The sequence below is a fragment of the Cyprinus carpio genome, chromosome A4, assembly GCF_018340385.1.
Source record: "Cyprinus carpio isolate SPL01 chromosome A4, ASM1834038v1, whole genome shotgun sequence".
Lineage (NCBI taxonomy): Eukaryota > Metazoa > Chordata > Actinopteri > Cypriniformes > Cyprinidae > Cyprinus > Cyprinus carpio.
Genome location: NC_056575.1, coordinates 5,734,420 through 5,750,410, shown reverse-complemented (window position 1 = coordinate 5,750,410; position 15,991 = coordinate 5,734,420). Strand labels below are relative to the sequence as shown.

Sequence of the window (15,991 nt, the reverse complement as noted above, 5' to 3'; positions counted from 1 at the left end):
AAACATCTGCCCTTGATTCACTGCTGCTCCGGAGAGTAGCTTTGAGAAAAATGTGGATAGAAAATTTACTTTTACCTTACGATATCTGCAAATACAAATCAAGTCTTCTTCAATGGCTTTTTATTATAAGTGGGAGCGTTATACCTTATGAACTGAAGTTTGGTGACTTGATTTCTAAAATGAAAATGGTAAATGTAGTACTGTACTGAACTATGGTATATGTGTTTATACTTCTCTAAACAAACGTAATCTCAAAATGAGCCTGAAAAAAAAGTCTAATCAGGGTTAATAAAGATCCATTTACAAAAGCAAAATAAATAAATAAATGATAAATAAAAAAAACCTGTACACTGAAAAAACAATCCAACCTACTTCAACTTAAAAAGGTGCCACCTTCAATAGTATAATCAAAGTATAATCAAATTGGCCACAGAAGTCATTTAAACTTAAATTATATTAAACTTACTTAAAACAATTGAGTTTAATTCCTTGTAACTTAAAAAATGAAGTTGAAATTGGTTAAATTATTTTAATGAGTTAAAGTATTGGAGAAAAAAAAATGTTACCATGACTTATTGATCATATCATTTTTACAGTGTATTTAGTGTGTGAAATTGAAAATATTAAATACAATACATACAAAAGTGCATTTTGATATTTTGACCACCGAATAGGAAATGTCCAAGATTTCCTTTTTTTTTTTTTTTATATGGTCACCATAACATTTGTTCACTCTAATAATTAGGGCCTGACCTCACTGTGCAAAAATATTGCATGGAGTTTGCGGAAATAAACATCAAACAAATCAAAAAGCACAAATGATCACCGAAAGCAATACAGTCTCAAGGTTTGTCTTTTAGAGCAATTAGTCGAAGTCAATCGATCAATCGAAGTGTTTTAAATTACATAACATATTACAGCAGTGAAAGTGAACCATCCCTCTTCTCAAACATTAACACCCATATCACAGTCCACCACTAGGGGGCAGAGTTTGACATATTTGCACAACTGTGCACTGAGGACAACAACTTCTATAATAAAACCTCTATACTGTATATCTACAGTATAACATTCCCATTTATCTCAGTCTCATCCCAAGCCCTTCACTAGCAACTATCCTGAGCTGTGACGTCAAATATAAGTCATCTACTAAAGTATAAAGAAATAATGATTTATATGTTTACTGGGCAAAATATTTAATATTTTAAGAATGCATGGCTACTTTTGGCTGTGGACATCTACATACCAGCTCATCAGCCGAACACTGATACCTCAGTGAAAAAAGAAACAGTTCAACTAAAATAACATCTGTATATAACCAAGATTTAGTGTACAGTAACATAAAATGCAGCTGTATGCCTCAAGAATAGTAGTTTAGAAAAGTATATAGTAAACTAGGGGGAACAGAACTGAAATAGAAGGCATTCATTTACAAAGCAAACAGCTGAAAAAGCAGTGTGAGAGTTAATTGTGTGCAGATTGTTGCATCAGTTCATTTGAGATTTTTTGAGCCACTGAACCTTGTGGCATGTGGTCTACGAACTTGGATTTCCATGGCAACTGTACCCAGCATCACCCTGTTGTGTCTGATGGCTGTCTTCAGCAGGAACCGAGGGCAGAATGACTCCTGTTCCCTGCACTGCAAAACATTTAGGAGATGTCAAAGAAACCGCACTTACATTCACACATTCACATCCTTAGTAGAATATCCATGTACTGCATACACCATTTTGAATGCATGCTTTAGTATCATTGTAGCATGCATATGTACTAATATCTACTATGTGCTGTATATAACTAGTATGAAACACTGAAAGTATATTCAGTGTATATACGTAAGTATATACACAATATATTTAAGAATGCATACTTTCAAGAATGCACAACAAGTAGCATGTATTGCTATTTAATTTGTGCTTAAAATAGTATGCACTACTTTTTTGGATTTCAATGGATATTTTGCATTACCTTTTGATTAAACCTGTCCTTGCATATAATGCCAATCGAAAGGACATCAAGGGAGTCTTCATATCATGAGTGCATCCAGAATTACCCAGGGTGACTCTAGGTGCTGAATGACCCCAGCGTTGACCCTTAGACCAGAGGGGTGAGCTAGGCTGTCGGATCGGGTTGACTCCAGCACCCCTTATTGCCATGCGGGTCCGGTCTGGTGCTGTGTTCCTTCATTGGGACTGATAGAGCATGAGACGGCCAGGAAACGCTCCACTGAGCCGCAGATGCCTCAGATGGACAAGGTCACCAAAGGGCAGGCGCTCACCAGAGGAACCTTCACCATGCCTCCATTCTCCAGAGTCGACATCAGTATTACTTCTCACAACAGGAGGCCAGAAAATGTAGACTTAATCACCTGTTTAGGCACCTTGCTGAAATAATTGAATTAAATAATAATTATAAATAATTAAATAAGCTGAACTTGGATTTCAATTCATATTTTGTTATTACTAAGAGATAAAAAAAATACAAAACACAGTTTTGCACAAGGTTTTGTATTTTTTTAAATAACACAAAAACAGAATGTTCTAACAGAATTAATTTTTTTTAGAAACAAATCTGAAAGCATATTTGGGAAATTCCTATATCATCAAGAAAGGGTTAAATTGGCACCAATTAGCTTATGACCCTGAATAAATTACTTTCTGCATTGATCTCGCTGATTAGAAAGCTTCTAATCATAAACCAGACTGCATCTATCATCAGATGGACCTTTAGTTATCACCCCATAAACCCACAACAGATTTTAGGCACTAAAAATACATCAATAATCGTGTAAAATAAAATCAGATACCGCCTTCACAAAGTCACATTGTCGTGCTTACATAGCATGTAGCCCTCGTTGTTGTGTGGGTTCTCCATGTTTTTTTCCCCCCCTTCAAGCTGCTGGTGATGTCCTAATAGAGGGGTAGGAGGCAGATGTCAGTCATGAGGAGGCCTGATAATTAGTAGGGGCCTCCGCTGGCATGCCTGCTCGGGCAGCGTTCTCCAGGGCTTCAGGTGGGCTGCGAATCTCCTCATTTGTCTCCTTCAACCTGTCAGAGAAGAAACTCCAAACACTGTTTTATTAAAGCCAAGAAAGTTCCATGTTCACAAAACTCATGGGACAAATTCTGACTCTTCCTATTTCACAATACAGAACCCCCCTTAAAAGCAGGTTACTAAAAAAAAAAAAAAAAATTGTCCTCATGTTAACACTTTATAATAAGGTTCCTTTTGTTAACATCAACAAATAATGAACAATTCTTTCAATGATAAATACATTTAAAACAATTCTTGCAAAATCTGTTTAAACAGATGTTTTCAGACAGTTTTGTTTGGAGGCAGCAAAAACAAAGAGCAATAATAGGCCTTACCTATGATTTTACCAATACTGTACGAACAAAACATTAATTGATTTATTTTTTGTATAAACAGCCTATTACTGAAAAAGCTCATTTGTCATATGATCAACCATTTAACATAGTAAGCTGTAAGCTATATGTGTTTGATAAACTAAAAAAGAACCAACTCATTAGAATTATTCATGAGACTAGTTATGCGGTTTGATTTTTAATCACTAAAAAGAATTGGTGCAAAAGAATCATTCATTCAGGGAATCGGACTACACAGGTTGCACTGTATGTAGTTGATAAAAATCATAAACTCAAACATTATCTGATCAGAGAACCTGTGTTCCTCGGGCTTGCTCAAAGCCAGTTTTATTTCTGCCAATATATTGTCCGTACAGCTGTGCAGTGCCGTTTCTGCATTTGCGGGCTCCCTCTGGCATCGATACGTCTTATAGAGCATTTTCTTTTATCACCCAGCACTTATTTCACCATGGAGAAATACACCTCAGGGGACAAGTGTGACGTAGTGACACTTGCGAGCAATTCCAATAAAGTCAGGGCCCTGAACCGGGACAGTTTTTCACCCATAATGACTGCCTTGGTTCCACAGTCTGGGCCACGGTGCCAAAGGAAATGTGTCTTAGAAGAAGACGACTTAACTTTTTTATCACACCAATGTATATCTTTAGCTGTCACCTTTATCTTCTGCTTTCTCTAAAAGAGCTACGCTTAAGGTGGGTGAGCAACACGAATCTGGAGCAGTGACATAATGTGCCGTTTCTCTGTCTGTTCTTCATTAAACTAAGTGCAATGTTGTGTTAACCTCCATATTACCTCCTTTTTTTCAGGAATGAAAACTGTTTTTGCTCCCAGTAGCTAACTATAGTACTTAAACGGTTTGAGAAAAAAACGACAAAGAAGGATGGTGTTTCAAGCAGCGGGCATCTTGGGATTTGGCTCTTCTTTGACACAATGCAATTGAATTTCAGATCGGCATCAAAGCCATTTGAATGAGCTTCATTCTCTCTGAACACTTTGAGGAGACAGCTTCATGAGGCATTGTAATAAACTCTGTGCACTGTAGCAGAACTCTATATGAGATATGAGCGATGATGAATTTGACTGCTATCTGGCTGTCCTGATTGAAAGAGACAGGATTTATCAAAGGATAAATAGGACTCTTTTTTATTTATTTTTTTTAATTGTGGTCTTTTGGTTTGTCTCTTTTGCAGTGAGAATCGGGTCTCATAATGGACCATAGTGTGGGAAACACTGACAAAATCGGTTGTACAAAGAAGAATTCCTTGGGGTTATTTCCACACTGAAAGCTCATTCAGATGATACTTCACATCATAAGATAAGCATGTTCAATGAACTGATATAATATTAATATCCCTTATAAAAATGTACTGTACAACAAAAAAGATTTACAAGGACAGACCCAAAAATAAAAATTCTGTCTATTTACTCACCCTGATGACGTTCCAGAATAATAACGCGATTACTTCATGATGAACTAAGCAAAATATAAGAGGTTATCACTTGCAAAACAAATCAAAACTTTGAAATCATTTCAATTATGACAACTCTTGGAATAGCATGTTAATATATTTGGTTTTGAGGGACTAGATATATTTGCTGCTGCTGGGTGGACTTGCTACTGCAAAAACAGATACACAGACATGCTGCTGTGAGCATGTAAAACATGGTGCTGCTGCATGAACAGACAATAAACAAATCCTGTAGCAGAACTAGACAGGTGGTGCTGGAGGAGGTGGAGGGTTTCAGAGAAACTTACCACAAACACTGAACCAGACTATTTAAACATTAATCAAGCAAGCTCGTTGGCTGCAGAATCAGCAGAGGCCAATCAGCTTGTGCCATGTAGTAAATGGTATGACTGCTAGCATATTTACATTTATGCGTTTAACTGGTGTTTTATCCAAAGGGACTTACAAAAGAGAAACAAAGCAAACAATACTTGTAATACACAATGCCAGGACTGCCATGTCACAAATTACATATAAAAAAACACATCAGCCTGCACCATCTAGAGAATTCAAATTTGGCGGAACATCAACAACTAAACCTCATTGGTTCTTGCATGGCTACAAGAGTCACCATATTTTATTATGTGCTTAGACTGACAAAATATCTCTATTTATTTTTAGAGATGCCACTCGCTGAATTGCATGCAACTGTTTTATGGTTAGTTCAGAATGCAGAGTATTTTACTGCACTATAAAAAAGCATTGCATTCTGAACATAGCAACAGTCAGATATAGTTTTAATGAAGCTGGGATATTCAGAGATTAATCTGTAATAAGAAGGATTGGATATTGATCCCCTAAAACCGCATGATCCGGCAAACATAGAAAAGAGGCCACAGGACAAGCCGAACATGTTTTGATGAGCAAGGATATTTTTAACCTTTAATCTCTGCATTTTAGTTCACCATGTTTTGCGGGGAACAAACACAGGTGGTTCATTACCCATCTGAACATCAGGATTAACATTTATGTCATTATTCTAACTAAACATCTCCTGTAGCTGCCATTTCAGGATCGCAAGGGACCCGTACATAATGTGAATGTCTCTCTGACCAACTCATGAATAATGAGTAATTATGAGACGCTGATCCACCAGCAGAGCTCCGCAGTGATGTGATTATAGATAAAGGGGGTGACCTTCGCATCCCTGCTCTCTTCTGCCCTCAGTTCAACCTTAATCAACACAGATCAGTTCAATTTACTCCGCCTGCCATCTCTCGGAGCTACGTAGGCAGGGACAGCAGACAGGCTGAAGGCGAGTCTGACACCCACAGCTAGTCTCTAGTTTTGTACCGCTGTGTAAATGGTGCAAGCGATATCCAGGGCTATACGATTTAAAAGCACACCGATAGTTTTGTTGAAAATGCTTCGAGCAAAGCATCTCAGGCAAACTCACTATTTGAGATCTTTTTAATATCAACACCTATGTGGAGTGAGATATTGGACCAGTGAGATTTCACCGTGAGCAGGGCTACTCAGCACAACACTGCATAAACCTAGCATTTGGCCTGTCCTTGTACTATACCAACAATTTTTTTTCTATTTATTACTATTTTTTATTCATGATGATCCCTCAGCTATGAAAAAGCAATCTCTGAGCAATACTGTATGCATTTCCATTACTATATGCAGTGCTGGACAATAAAGTGTGTGACACATCAAATGATGTGTAGACATGCAAAAAGTCAGGTTTTGAGCACAGTCTTGAGCCATTTGGAATTTTAAAAGCTACGAACAAACTGCTATTTGTAACAAACACGTTTGCGCTCAAAATTAAGATCTGAGCATTTTTCCTCCTTCCATGTTCTCCTGTAAGTAAACAGATCCAAGCGGTGATACGTGTGGCAGACGCGGCATATGAAGGCGCACACGTGTTTGAAGCACTGAAGTCTGAAGAGTGCGAGACCCTCCTCCGTCATGTGTCTGTTTGTGTGTGTTTGTGCATGATTCCTTCCTTTGTCACAGATAAAGTCATGCCATACGTCTGCTGCCACAGCTGCTGATAAAATACTCACAAATAACTCGCCTTCCTGAAGCTGTCAGAAGCCTCTGATCTGATATTGCTTTCTTCTCACAATAAAAGCTAAATCTAGCTCATCTGAATTCATGGAAGAGAAGAGTTGAGGCAACAGAAATGAGGTACACAGGGAGCTAGAACAGCGTTCGCTAACACATGCTTTATTGCCTCACTGCTACATTTCTGTGCATGCCTTTTAAAAAGGTCACATGACATGTACCTGGCACTGATAGCCAGCTGGCCTTTTGAAAATGCTTATTACTTAAATAAGATTTGATATAAGCACTCTCGTCGTCTTAACACCTCGCCTCGAGGCACAGATTCTTTTCTGCTTACAATCCGCGACCAATTAGCTGTGTGGCAGGAAAGCTAATTAAAATAATCTGAGCATAATGAATCACCTGCGCTGACAGCCAACTGCCACCGGTGACGAATGCTGCCGATTGATGCTATCGGCTCTAGCGTGAATCATTGTTACCTTTATCCGTGTACATTAATGGTGGGATTTAGAAGGTGGGCTCTGAGGCCTCCTGGACGGGCTTAGCGTTTAAAGTTACTCTTTTCAGTCGAGATGTCGGATGGCTCCTTCAAAGAGTTGAGCTTGAATACTCACCTCACTTTGCTGGCCAGCTTGCTCTGTAAAATCCTCTTTTTTTGGTTGGTGAAAATACTAATGTTTAGAGTTAGTGTTTGAGAGAGAGAGAGAGAGGTTTAGGACAGCAGTGGGAAAAAACCCAATGCTAATAATAAAATGCCATATAATCTTGCATGGATTATATTTTATTTTACATGCTTATATTGCATTTATTATTAATTAATTTATTTAAGCATTTATCACCAAAATACAAAAATGCTAATTTATTTTATATTAATCCCAAAAAAGTAGTAAGTCGCAAGTATTCTGGACAGCAGGGGGAAAAACGATGCTAAACGCTAATAATAAATTGTAACTAGCTGTATAACCATGCATGGTAATGATAACAAATTAAATAGACTTACTAGCTTTAACAGTGGAGGATGCTCTCCATTTTTTTCCTGTTGAAGTCAAAGGCTGCATTTCTGGTGCAAACAAATTTATTACAAGGCAGAGCCTATAGTCAATGTAGACAAATGCTGCTGTGGACAGGTTCATCAGATGAATTCATCCTGCAAAACAGGAAAACAAAACCACAAGTTAAAAGAAACAAAACAGGATCACAGACAAAGACCACAATGTGTTTTTGTGGCAAATTAGCTGCTGCCACGCCAGAGGCATGGAACTATTGAAATTCAATTCTGGAGGATAAACAGTGTTGGTGCAATGACTAAAACAAGTAAAACAAGTAAAATCTTCAGTCATCTCAAAGGAAAAATCAGGGTTTTTGCACTTTCTACAATTAAATGCTGAATTAGACTCCTGTGACCCTAAGATAATTGACTGCCTAAGCAACATGTGTATAGCAAAGCCCAAACTTGTCTTAATACACATTTTGGATGCTTTTTTAATGGCCTGACCTCAGCTTCTATATGCAGGGTGCATCTTCACAGCATATCAAGAGTCCTGTTGATGATACATCAAGTTCCCCAGAGCACAATGATTACTGTGACTCCGTTCGAGCGGGGTGACATATCACCAAAGCACAAGATCACATTCATCTAAATGCCTGTCACAACAGGAAATGATTGGTCATTCCTGAAAGGAGAGTGGACAAATGTCACGATATCACGGGAAACTCGAGGGAATTACCTTGCCGAGAGACATCCTGAATAAAGACAGATCACTCATGTGTGCGCCGCGATAATCATGTTAACATGCTTAGAGAGAAGACTTGAGTATAGCAGGAGAAATGTGATAAAAGCAAAGCTCAGATTTCTAAATTTGCCAGATTCCCAGGATGCTTTCTCCTCAAGTCTGTCTACAGATGCCAGTGCTTTTTTCACTTATGTAACATCTGGTGCTTTAGGATAAAGATATGATTAATTCTGTAGAGACTTTCTCTAGATATAGAGATGGAATAAGATATCTCTGTAGAGATACTGTATGATTAATTTAAGTTTTGTTAACCCAATAAACTTGATTAGACAGTATGATGATGGATATCCAATGACAGATTTATTTTATTCATAGTCTTTCATCATGGGAGAAATCAAGCAAGAGTTGTTTGATTTATATGATGGTACTGTATGTACATGCACAGAATTCTATCTTCTTACTGTACAAAGTTATAAAGCCCTTCAGAGCAGGTTAAGTCACTCTGTGACCTTCTTTTCACACACTTTTCATTTTTAATGCAGAATTTAATCAATCCTCTCTCACTCTCATCTGCACAAAGGAAATTGCCATCACTAATGAGTGGGAACAAAAAATGACTAAGTTAGTTTTTAAGCCAAAGTAAACATGGTTTCATTTCTCAGTTAGATTAAGGGGAAGTGTGGACCTGCATTATAATGGAAGAGTGACTGACGGTTAATGTGTGAGCTTAAAATTCAGTGCATAATACTAATAGTGCCTGGTTTTCAGATTTATCAGGTTTCAGAATAGGAATTTCTAGACTGGTACTCTACGTGCATAAGATTTTTGTGTGTGGGTTTGTATTAAGAGAATTAACTTTGCAATTCCAAGCAGTGACATTTCTTTTCTTTTGTTTCTTTTTTTTATTAGAGTGAATTTAGGTAAATTAGGAAACTTTTAGACAATCATCTCATTCAAAAGGTGGCACAATATAACCAAATTCACCCTATTTAATGTTTATTTATTTATTATTATTCATGCTTTTTTATGACCTCATATTAATTGAAGGTCTACATGAAAAATTTGTGCTACAGACAATTCATTTAAATTAATTTGTCACACTAAAGGAGTAATTATGAACTACAAAAAATTTATAAGGTGATTTAAAATAGGTGTTGTCTTGAAACTAAACACATGACTAAAAATAGTGACCATATTTTAGCACATAATAATAACAGCAATAAATAAAAAATAACATCACTTAAGAAATAATAAATAAATATTAAATTAATTAAAATAAATTATCTTAAAATAAAACAAACAAATAAATAAGTAAATAAATAAATACATAATGTATTTATTATCTAAATATAATCTTAGATAAAACAAATAATAGAGATAGAATACAGGAAAAAAGAGAGAGAAAATAGAGGGATAATAGAGAAAAATAGAGAAAAATCCTGGAAATGGAACACATGACTAAAAATTGTGACCTCTTCTGTTTATTTTAATTTAAAATTCTGGTGTGAACTAAAATTAAATAAAAACTATATGCATTAATAAAACAGAAAAATGTTACATTTAAGCATTTGACAGATGCTTTAATGCACAGTATGTATGTTGCCTAAAAAATAATCCCCATATTCAAGTCCCTTAAATATACAGATCCTATGTTCATAAATTCTGTTAAATCAATTAATTGCGATTAATCACATCCAAAATAAAAGTTTTGTTTACATAATATATGTATGTGTACAGGGTATATTTATTATGTATATATAAATACACACACATAAATTATATATTTAGAAAATATTTACATGTATATACATTTATATATTTATATTCTTATATTTTATATTATATATAAATATATTTAATATATAAACATAACATATTCTTCTTAAATATATACATGCATGTGTGTGTATTTATATATACATAATAAATATACACAGTATGCACACATATATTATGTAAACAAAACTTTTATTTTGGATGTGATTAATCGTGATTAATCATTTGACAGCCCCTAATATATATATATATATATATATATATATATATATATATATATATTATATATATATGTATATATATATATGTATATATATATATGTATATATATATAAATCATTTCTAAATATGAATACCACACACACACACACACAGACACACACACATATATATATATATATATATATATATATATATATATATATATATATATATATACATATACACATATATATATTTATTTATATATATATATATATATATATATATATATATATATATATACACACACACACACGTATGTGTGTGTATTTATGTATACATATAAATATACACAGTACACATACATATATTACATAAACATAAAGTTTTATTTTGGATGTGATTAATCAATTTGACAGCTCTATTATATATTTCAATTTAAAATTGTAAATGTAAATAAAAATAAAAACAAACACAATTTAAAATAAATATAAATACACTATATATATATATATATATATATATATATATATATATATAAATACATATATAACTATAAATAAATATAAATATAAATACAAAAAGTTCATGTCCATATCAACTACCCATTAACATTTTACAACAGCAGGAGATTTGACTATGATTTTTGATCTTCACATTGTCCTACATTAACATTTTAGGGGATCTGCCAATTATTGTTTTATCTCACTACAATTTCTATGACAATAAAAGCGAAAAGCGATTTTTCTCACCCATGTCATAATCAGTACAATCATCCTTGTGCTAATTAAAATCCACTCAAGCTTCAACAGTGACAGAGAGTCCAAACATCTCCAGCGCCCATTTGACTAGCGGCGCTGACAGTTGGCACCATGGTAAGCGTTAAGACGAGATCTCCTTTCTCAATTCGGATTAATCAGTTAATTAACACAGAATACAGATGTTGAAACTCTCCGAGAGTGTTGAGGAGGTGAGGAAGCGTTCGGCATGTTTCTCACGGCTGACAGTTTGTGTGCTTGGTTCTGCTGCACCTTTTGACCCATCGACGTGCTTGAGTTCAGATGTGGCAGAGTAAAACAGCATAAGCAGAGCCTACGGATCCTACATTTGAGATCTGAGATCAGACAGTCAGTCAGTAAACACATTTTGTTTTCATGTGTGCAAGTTTACCCTATAGCCAGTGTAACATTATGGTGCACAAGTTTATTGCATCTCCTTGTGAGCTTACTGTCATTGCCAGGGGTTTTGAAATACTTATCAGAGGTTGCTGTTAATTAAAACAGAGGAGGAAGCTTCGAATGTCCTTAATGCTATTCCAATTCATTGAACCTCTGCAAGTGTTACAGCATCTGTCACTCAGTAGTAACCTAAAGCATCATGGGTATCAGCGACATCCCTCCAGCTGAGCTTGGCGAGAGTAAGAACAGTTTGTTCTGCCTGTCATTTGCAGTAGAAAAACAATTTGGGGGTGAAACAGTGAACTGGAACGCAAGTCAAACATTGTTAAAACAATCTGAAGTGACTGAAGAAAATAAAGTGTTGAATTCAAGCATATTAAAGGCACGTTAATGCAAACTGAGCTCAACTGAATGCACTTGTAGCACAATGTTGAATTAGAAAATAATGTCTTGTTGCTTAATAAAATAAATAAATAAATAGCCTCAAGATTAAATATTATATACTTTAAGCGTTAGCATGAGATATATACATAGACACACAAAATATAACATATTAAAATTAATATTACATTATATTATATTATTATAAATATTGTTTATAATAAATAAATTACTGTCAAGATTAAATGTTATATTATATATTATATGCATTATGGCCTCAAGATTAAATATTATATATTTAAGCATTACCATGAGAGTCTCAAGATTAAATATTACATTAAATATGATTAAATATTATATACTGTTAGTGTTCACATGAGACAATTGTGTGTATACATTTATACACAAAATACAAAATACTAACATTATACTTATATTACATCATATTAAATTATAATATAATAATATGTATTATAAGTAAATTATAGTCTTGAGATTAAATATCATTAATATATGACCACACACACACACACACACACACACACACACACACACACACACACACACACACACACACACACACACACACACACACACACACACAATAAAATAAAGTTTAAATAATCAAAAAATCTAATTAAATTAAAATAAAATCAATATTATGTCTACACACACACACACACACACACACACACTAAAGCAAATAGTCAAAATAAAATCTATATTATATTATAATACATTATATTTTATTAAACATTATGCAACAAGTGCTGTCAGTTGAGCTAAACTTTTATTGAAACTAGATCGTTTCTTTAAAGTCATGGTTACATAGTTGCACTGTATATAAAACCTATAAAACAATTTCTCCATTTTTGTTCTCCATTTCAGTTGGTTTATATACCATATTCACTGGCCATGAACCCACACCAACCCCCTGCCCCCAGTAACTCCACCACAGAGTGAAAAAAAAATGAATTAGAGATAGAGACAATCTATGTACAAAAGGTCAACACAGGATTATAGTCACAATTGTCCCTTATATGAGAGCAAGATGTCCCTTCAAAGGTGAAATGGACATTTCTAAAGTTAAAGTCCAGGCAGACAGGAATAGTCTTTGGCCAAAATACAACTACAGATATAAGTGTGAAAGAGGCAGAGAGAGGACAGAGCCGTTTATGCAAACATCCGCTAAGCTAATTTACGCATACGTCCTCCTCTACGCTTTGTTAGATATGCTGCTTTGATGAAAGAACTGTCAAAGAAAAAACAAATCACATTAACTCAGTTTCCCGCACCTCATCTTTAGAAAATGCGTGCAGATTATGAAATACTGTCGTAAGCAATTTCATTCTGGCTCTAACTTACTCTGTACTCTTTATAAAGTAATTTAGACGATATTGACTTTAATCTAAGCATTGTGCTGTGTATATCTCAAAGCCTGAAAGCGAACAGCAGAATCCGAGTGCCTGGGTCTGTTCTATAAGGAATCTGAATATTCTCAAGTTCTCACAGCAGATGTGAAGCTCAGACACAGTTTCAAAAAGTAAGATTGAAAAAAATCTACAAAAAAACAACAACAACAACATGAAAAGCTAATTTCAACTGAAATATAGAACAAAATGAACATACTGCTGTGAAGCCACATCTGCCCATCTGTCTTGCTGGAGTCTGTCCGTCCATCACTGATCTTGTGCTAAATAAAACACTGGTCTCGGATCCATGAGTGTTATAGCAGTTCTAAGGACACAGAAGAGCATAAAACGAAATTCAAAAAACAAAACAAAAAAATTCAACATGATGGAGTCTAATGAGCACTATGTCGATTTGTCATTCTCACGTGTTCTAACTAGGCGTGTCACAATAAAATATCAAGTGATAAATCACTCTCATGTTAATTTCATGTCCAAATCATGCCTGACCACCAGGAAGGTCATGTGTCAAGACACTTTGACAGATATTTGGTTTCATACCAAGCACTGTCACATCTACAGTACACAGGACGAAATGTTATATTAAATGTAAATGGATTTCAGGAAAAGTAGTTTTATTTCTGTAAGAACAATAGATAGATATTGAAAAAAACTTGTGACTGTGAACGTCATATCTCGCAATTACAATTTCACGTTTCAAATTTCTTGCGATAGTGACTTTAAATGCCAAAAGGAGTCTTTATATCTCAAAACTGATCAAAATACTATTTAAGATTGATAAAAATGATAGCTATGTGCTAAAAGATGTTAGAAATATATACTACCAACATGTTAAAACATTATAAAAATGCTAAAAATATTAAAAAAACAAGCTAACTCATGCTAGCAACATGTTAAACATGCTAACAGTGTTAAAACACAATAGCGACATAGAAACATACTAGCAACATCCTAATTCATCTTAGTAATGTTACCCTTATGCAATTTAACCATGGTTAATTAAACAAACTTAAAACTTAAATTATTCTAACAACATGTTAAAACATGCTAGCAACATGGAAAATCATGTTAGCAAATGTGCTAAATCTTTGTAGCAACTCACTAAAAGATGGTAGCTTTGTATTTATCATGCTAGCAACATGCTTGTAATGTATTAAATCATGCTAGCAAAGTGCTAAATCAGACTAAAGTATCTGCTAAAACATGTTATTTACTTTCTATGACTTCTCTGAGTAATACCTTCAAACTTACAGCTTTTCAAAGCTACTTTAAACGTTCAGACCTGGTTTTGTCAAGCTAACATCAACATTTGTCATCACACTATTTATCTAGCTTCATCTTAAATGTTATCTCACAATCTATATATATATCTGAAAATGCAGACATATCTCATGGAACCACAGATGCAGATAAACTGGGAGGGTAACTGCTTCAATTGTCAATAGTTCCCATGTAACTGCGTCACGAATGTGGTCCATATTATTAATATGTCAGGTTTAACATCCTGCTATGAAAGGTCCATCTTACAGTAAGGTAAAATTACGACATATATCTGCAGCAACACAAATATATAAATAACATCAAACAAACAGCAGGCGTAATGTCTTACACACATGAGAAACTTTGAGACACGGCTTTCATTAGCGCCATCCTGCTGCGATATAATCAAGAAATGGTATATGAAGACATCGCCATCGACAGCATTTGTCTTGCATGTGATTAATGCATTTATACTTGAAAGCTCTGAGTTTGTCTTTATGATGGGAAGCGAACAGACTGCGATGATCAACACTGCTCCATCTGGCCATTAGTTATTCTTACCACAGCGCTCTGATTCAGTCACACTAACGGGAGTTTTACTCGGAGAGTGAACATCAGATAACGGCGAGCTGTCGCCGGCCTTGTTTTGCTGTTTGAATATTCCTCATTTGCTCTCATTGTGAACTGTTACATGTCTGCGAGTTACAAAGGCCGGTTGCTATGGAGAACCTCCTCAAGGGAGCCACGCTGCAGTACAGGCAAGACCTTTAGCAGGTGAAATTACAGTGGACTGTTGGCTGCCACCAGCTGAAAGCTTCTTCATTCAAATTACAAGGATATTATGCTCTTCTAACACCGGCCATGAAATTATTGGTCTGAATAGACTAAGTGTAATCTGACAATGTAGAAAACCTGTCAAGAGTCTTTGTGGGCAGCACCTCAACTTTGAGTGACTGAAGTTTGACAAAGATAATCAGGCTTTTATAGGGTGACCTAACTATACTAATGAGACACAGGTGCAAACAATGAGTGCTGATGAGATTGGGCAGAGGATTGGGGGGATGGGTGGGTGACATAAATAAATTATTGAATGAATTAATGAATAAATATGAAAGAAGCATT

General features: G+C 35.0%; 2 long non-coding RNA genes across 2 annotated transcripts; both read right to left on the bottom strand.

Annotated features, from left to right (window-relative positions):
* Positions 1–740: 740 nt before the first annotated feature.
* LOC122139228 lies at positions 741–3,467 on the bottom strand. The gene is made up of 3 exons (XR_006156099.1): positions 2,838–3,467; positions 1,969–2,384; positions 741–1,639 (listed from the first exon to the last, which is right to left on the bottom strand). It is a non-coding gene; the product is annotated as an uncharacterized LOC122139228 (long non-coding RNA).
* A 7,749-nt stretch (positions 3,468–11,216) lies between these two features.
* LOC122139227 lies at positions 11,217–15,808 on the bottom strand. The gene is made up of 3 exons (XR_006156098.1): positions 15,431–15,808; positions 13,809–13,916; positions 11,217–12,057 (listed from the first exon to the last, which is right to left on the bottom strand). It is a non-coding gene; the product is annotated as an uncharacterized LOC122139227 (long non-coding RNA).
* Between the last annotated feature and the right edge of the window lie 183 nt (positions 15,809–15,991).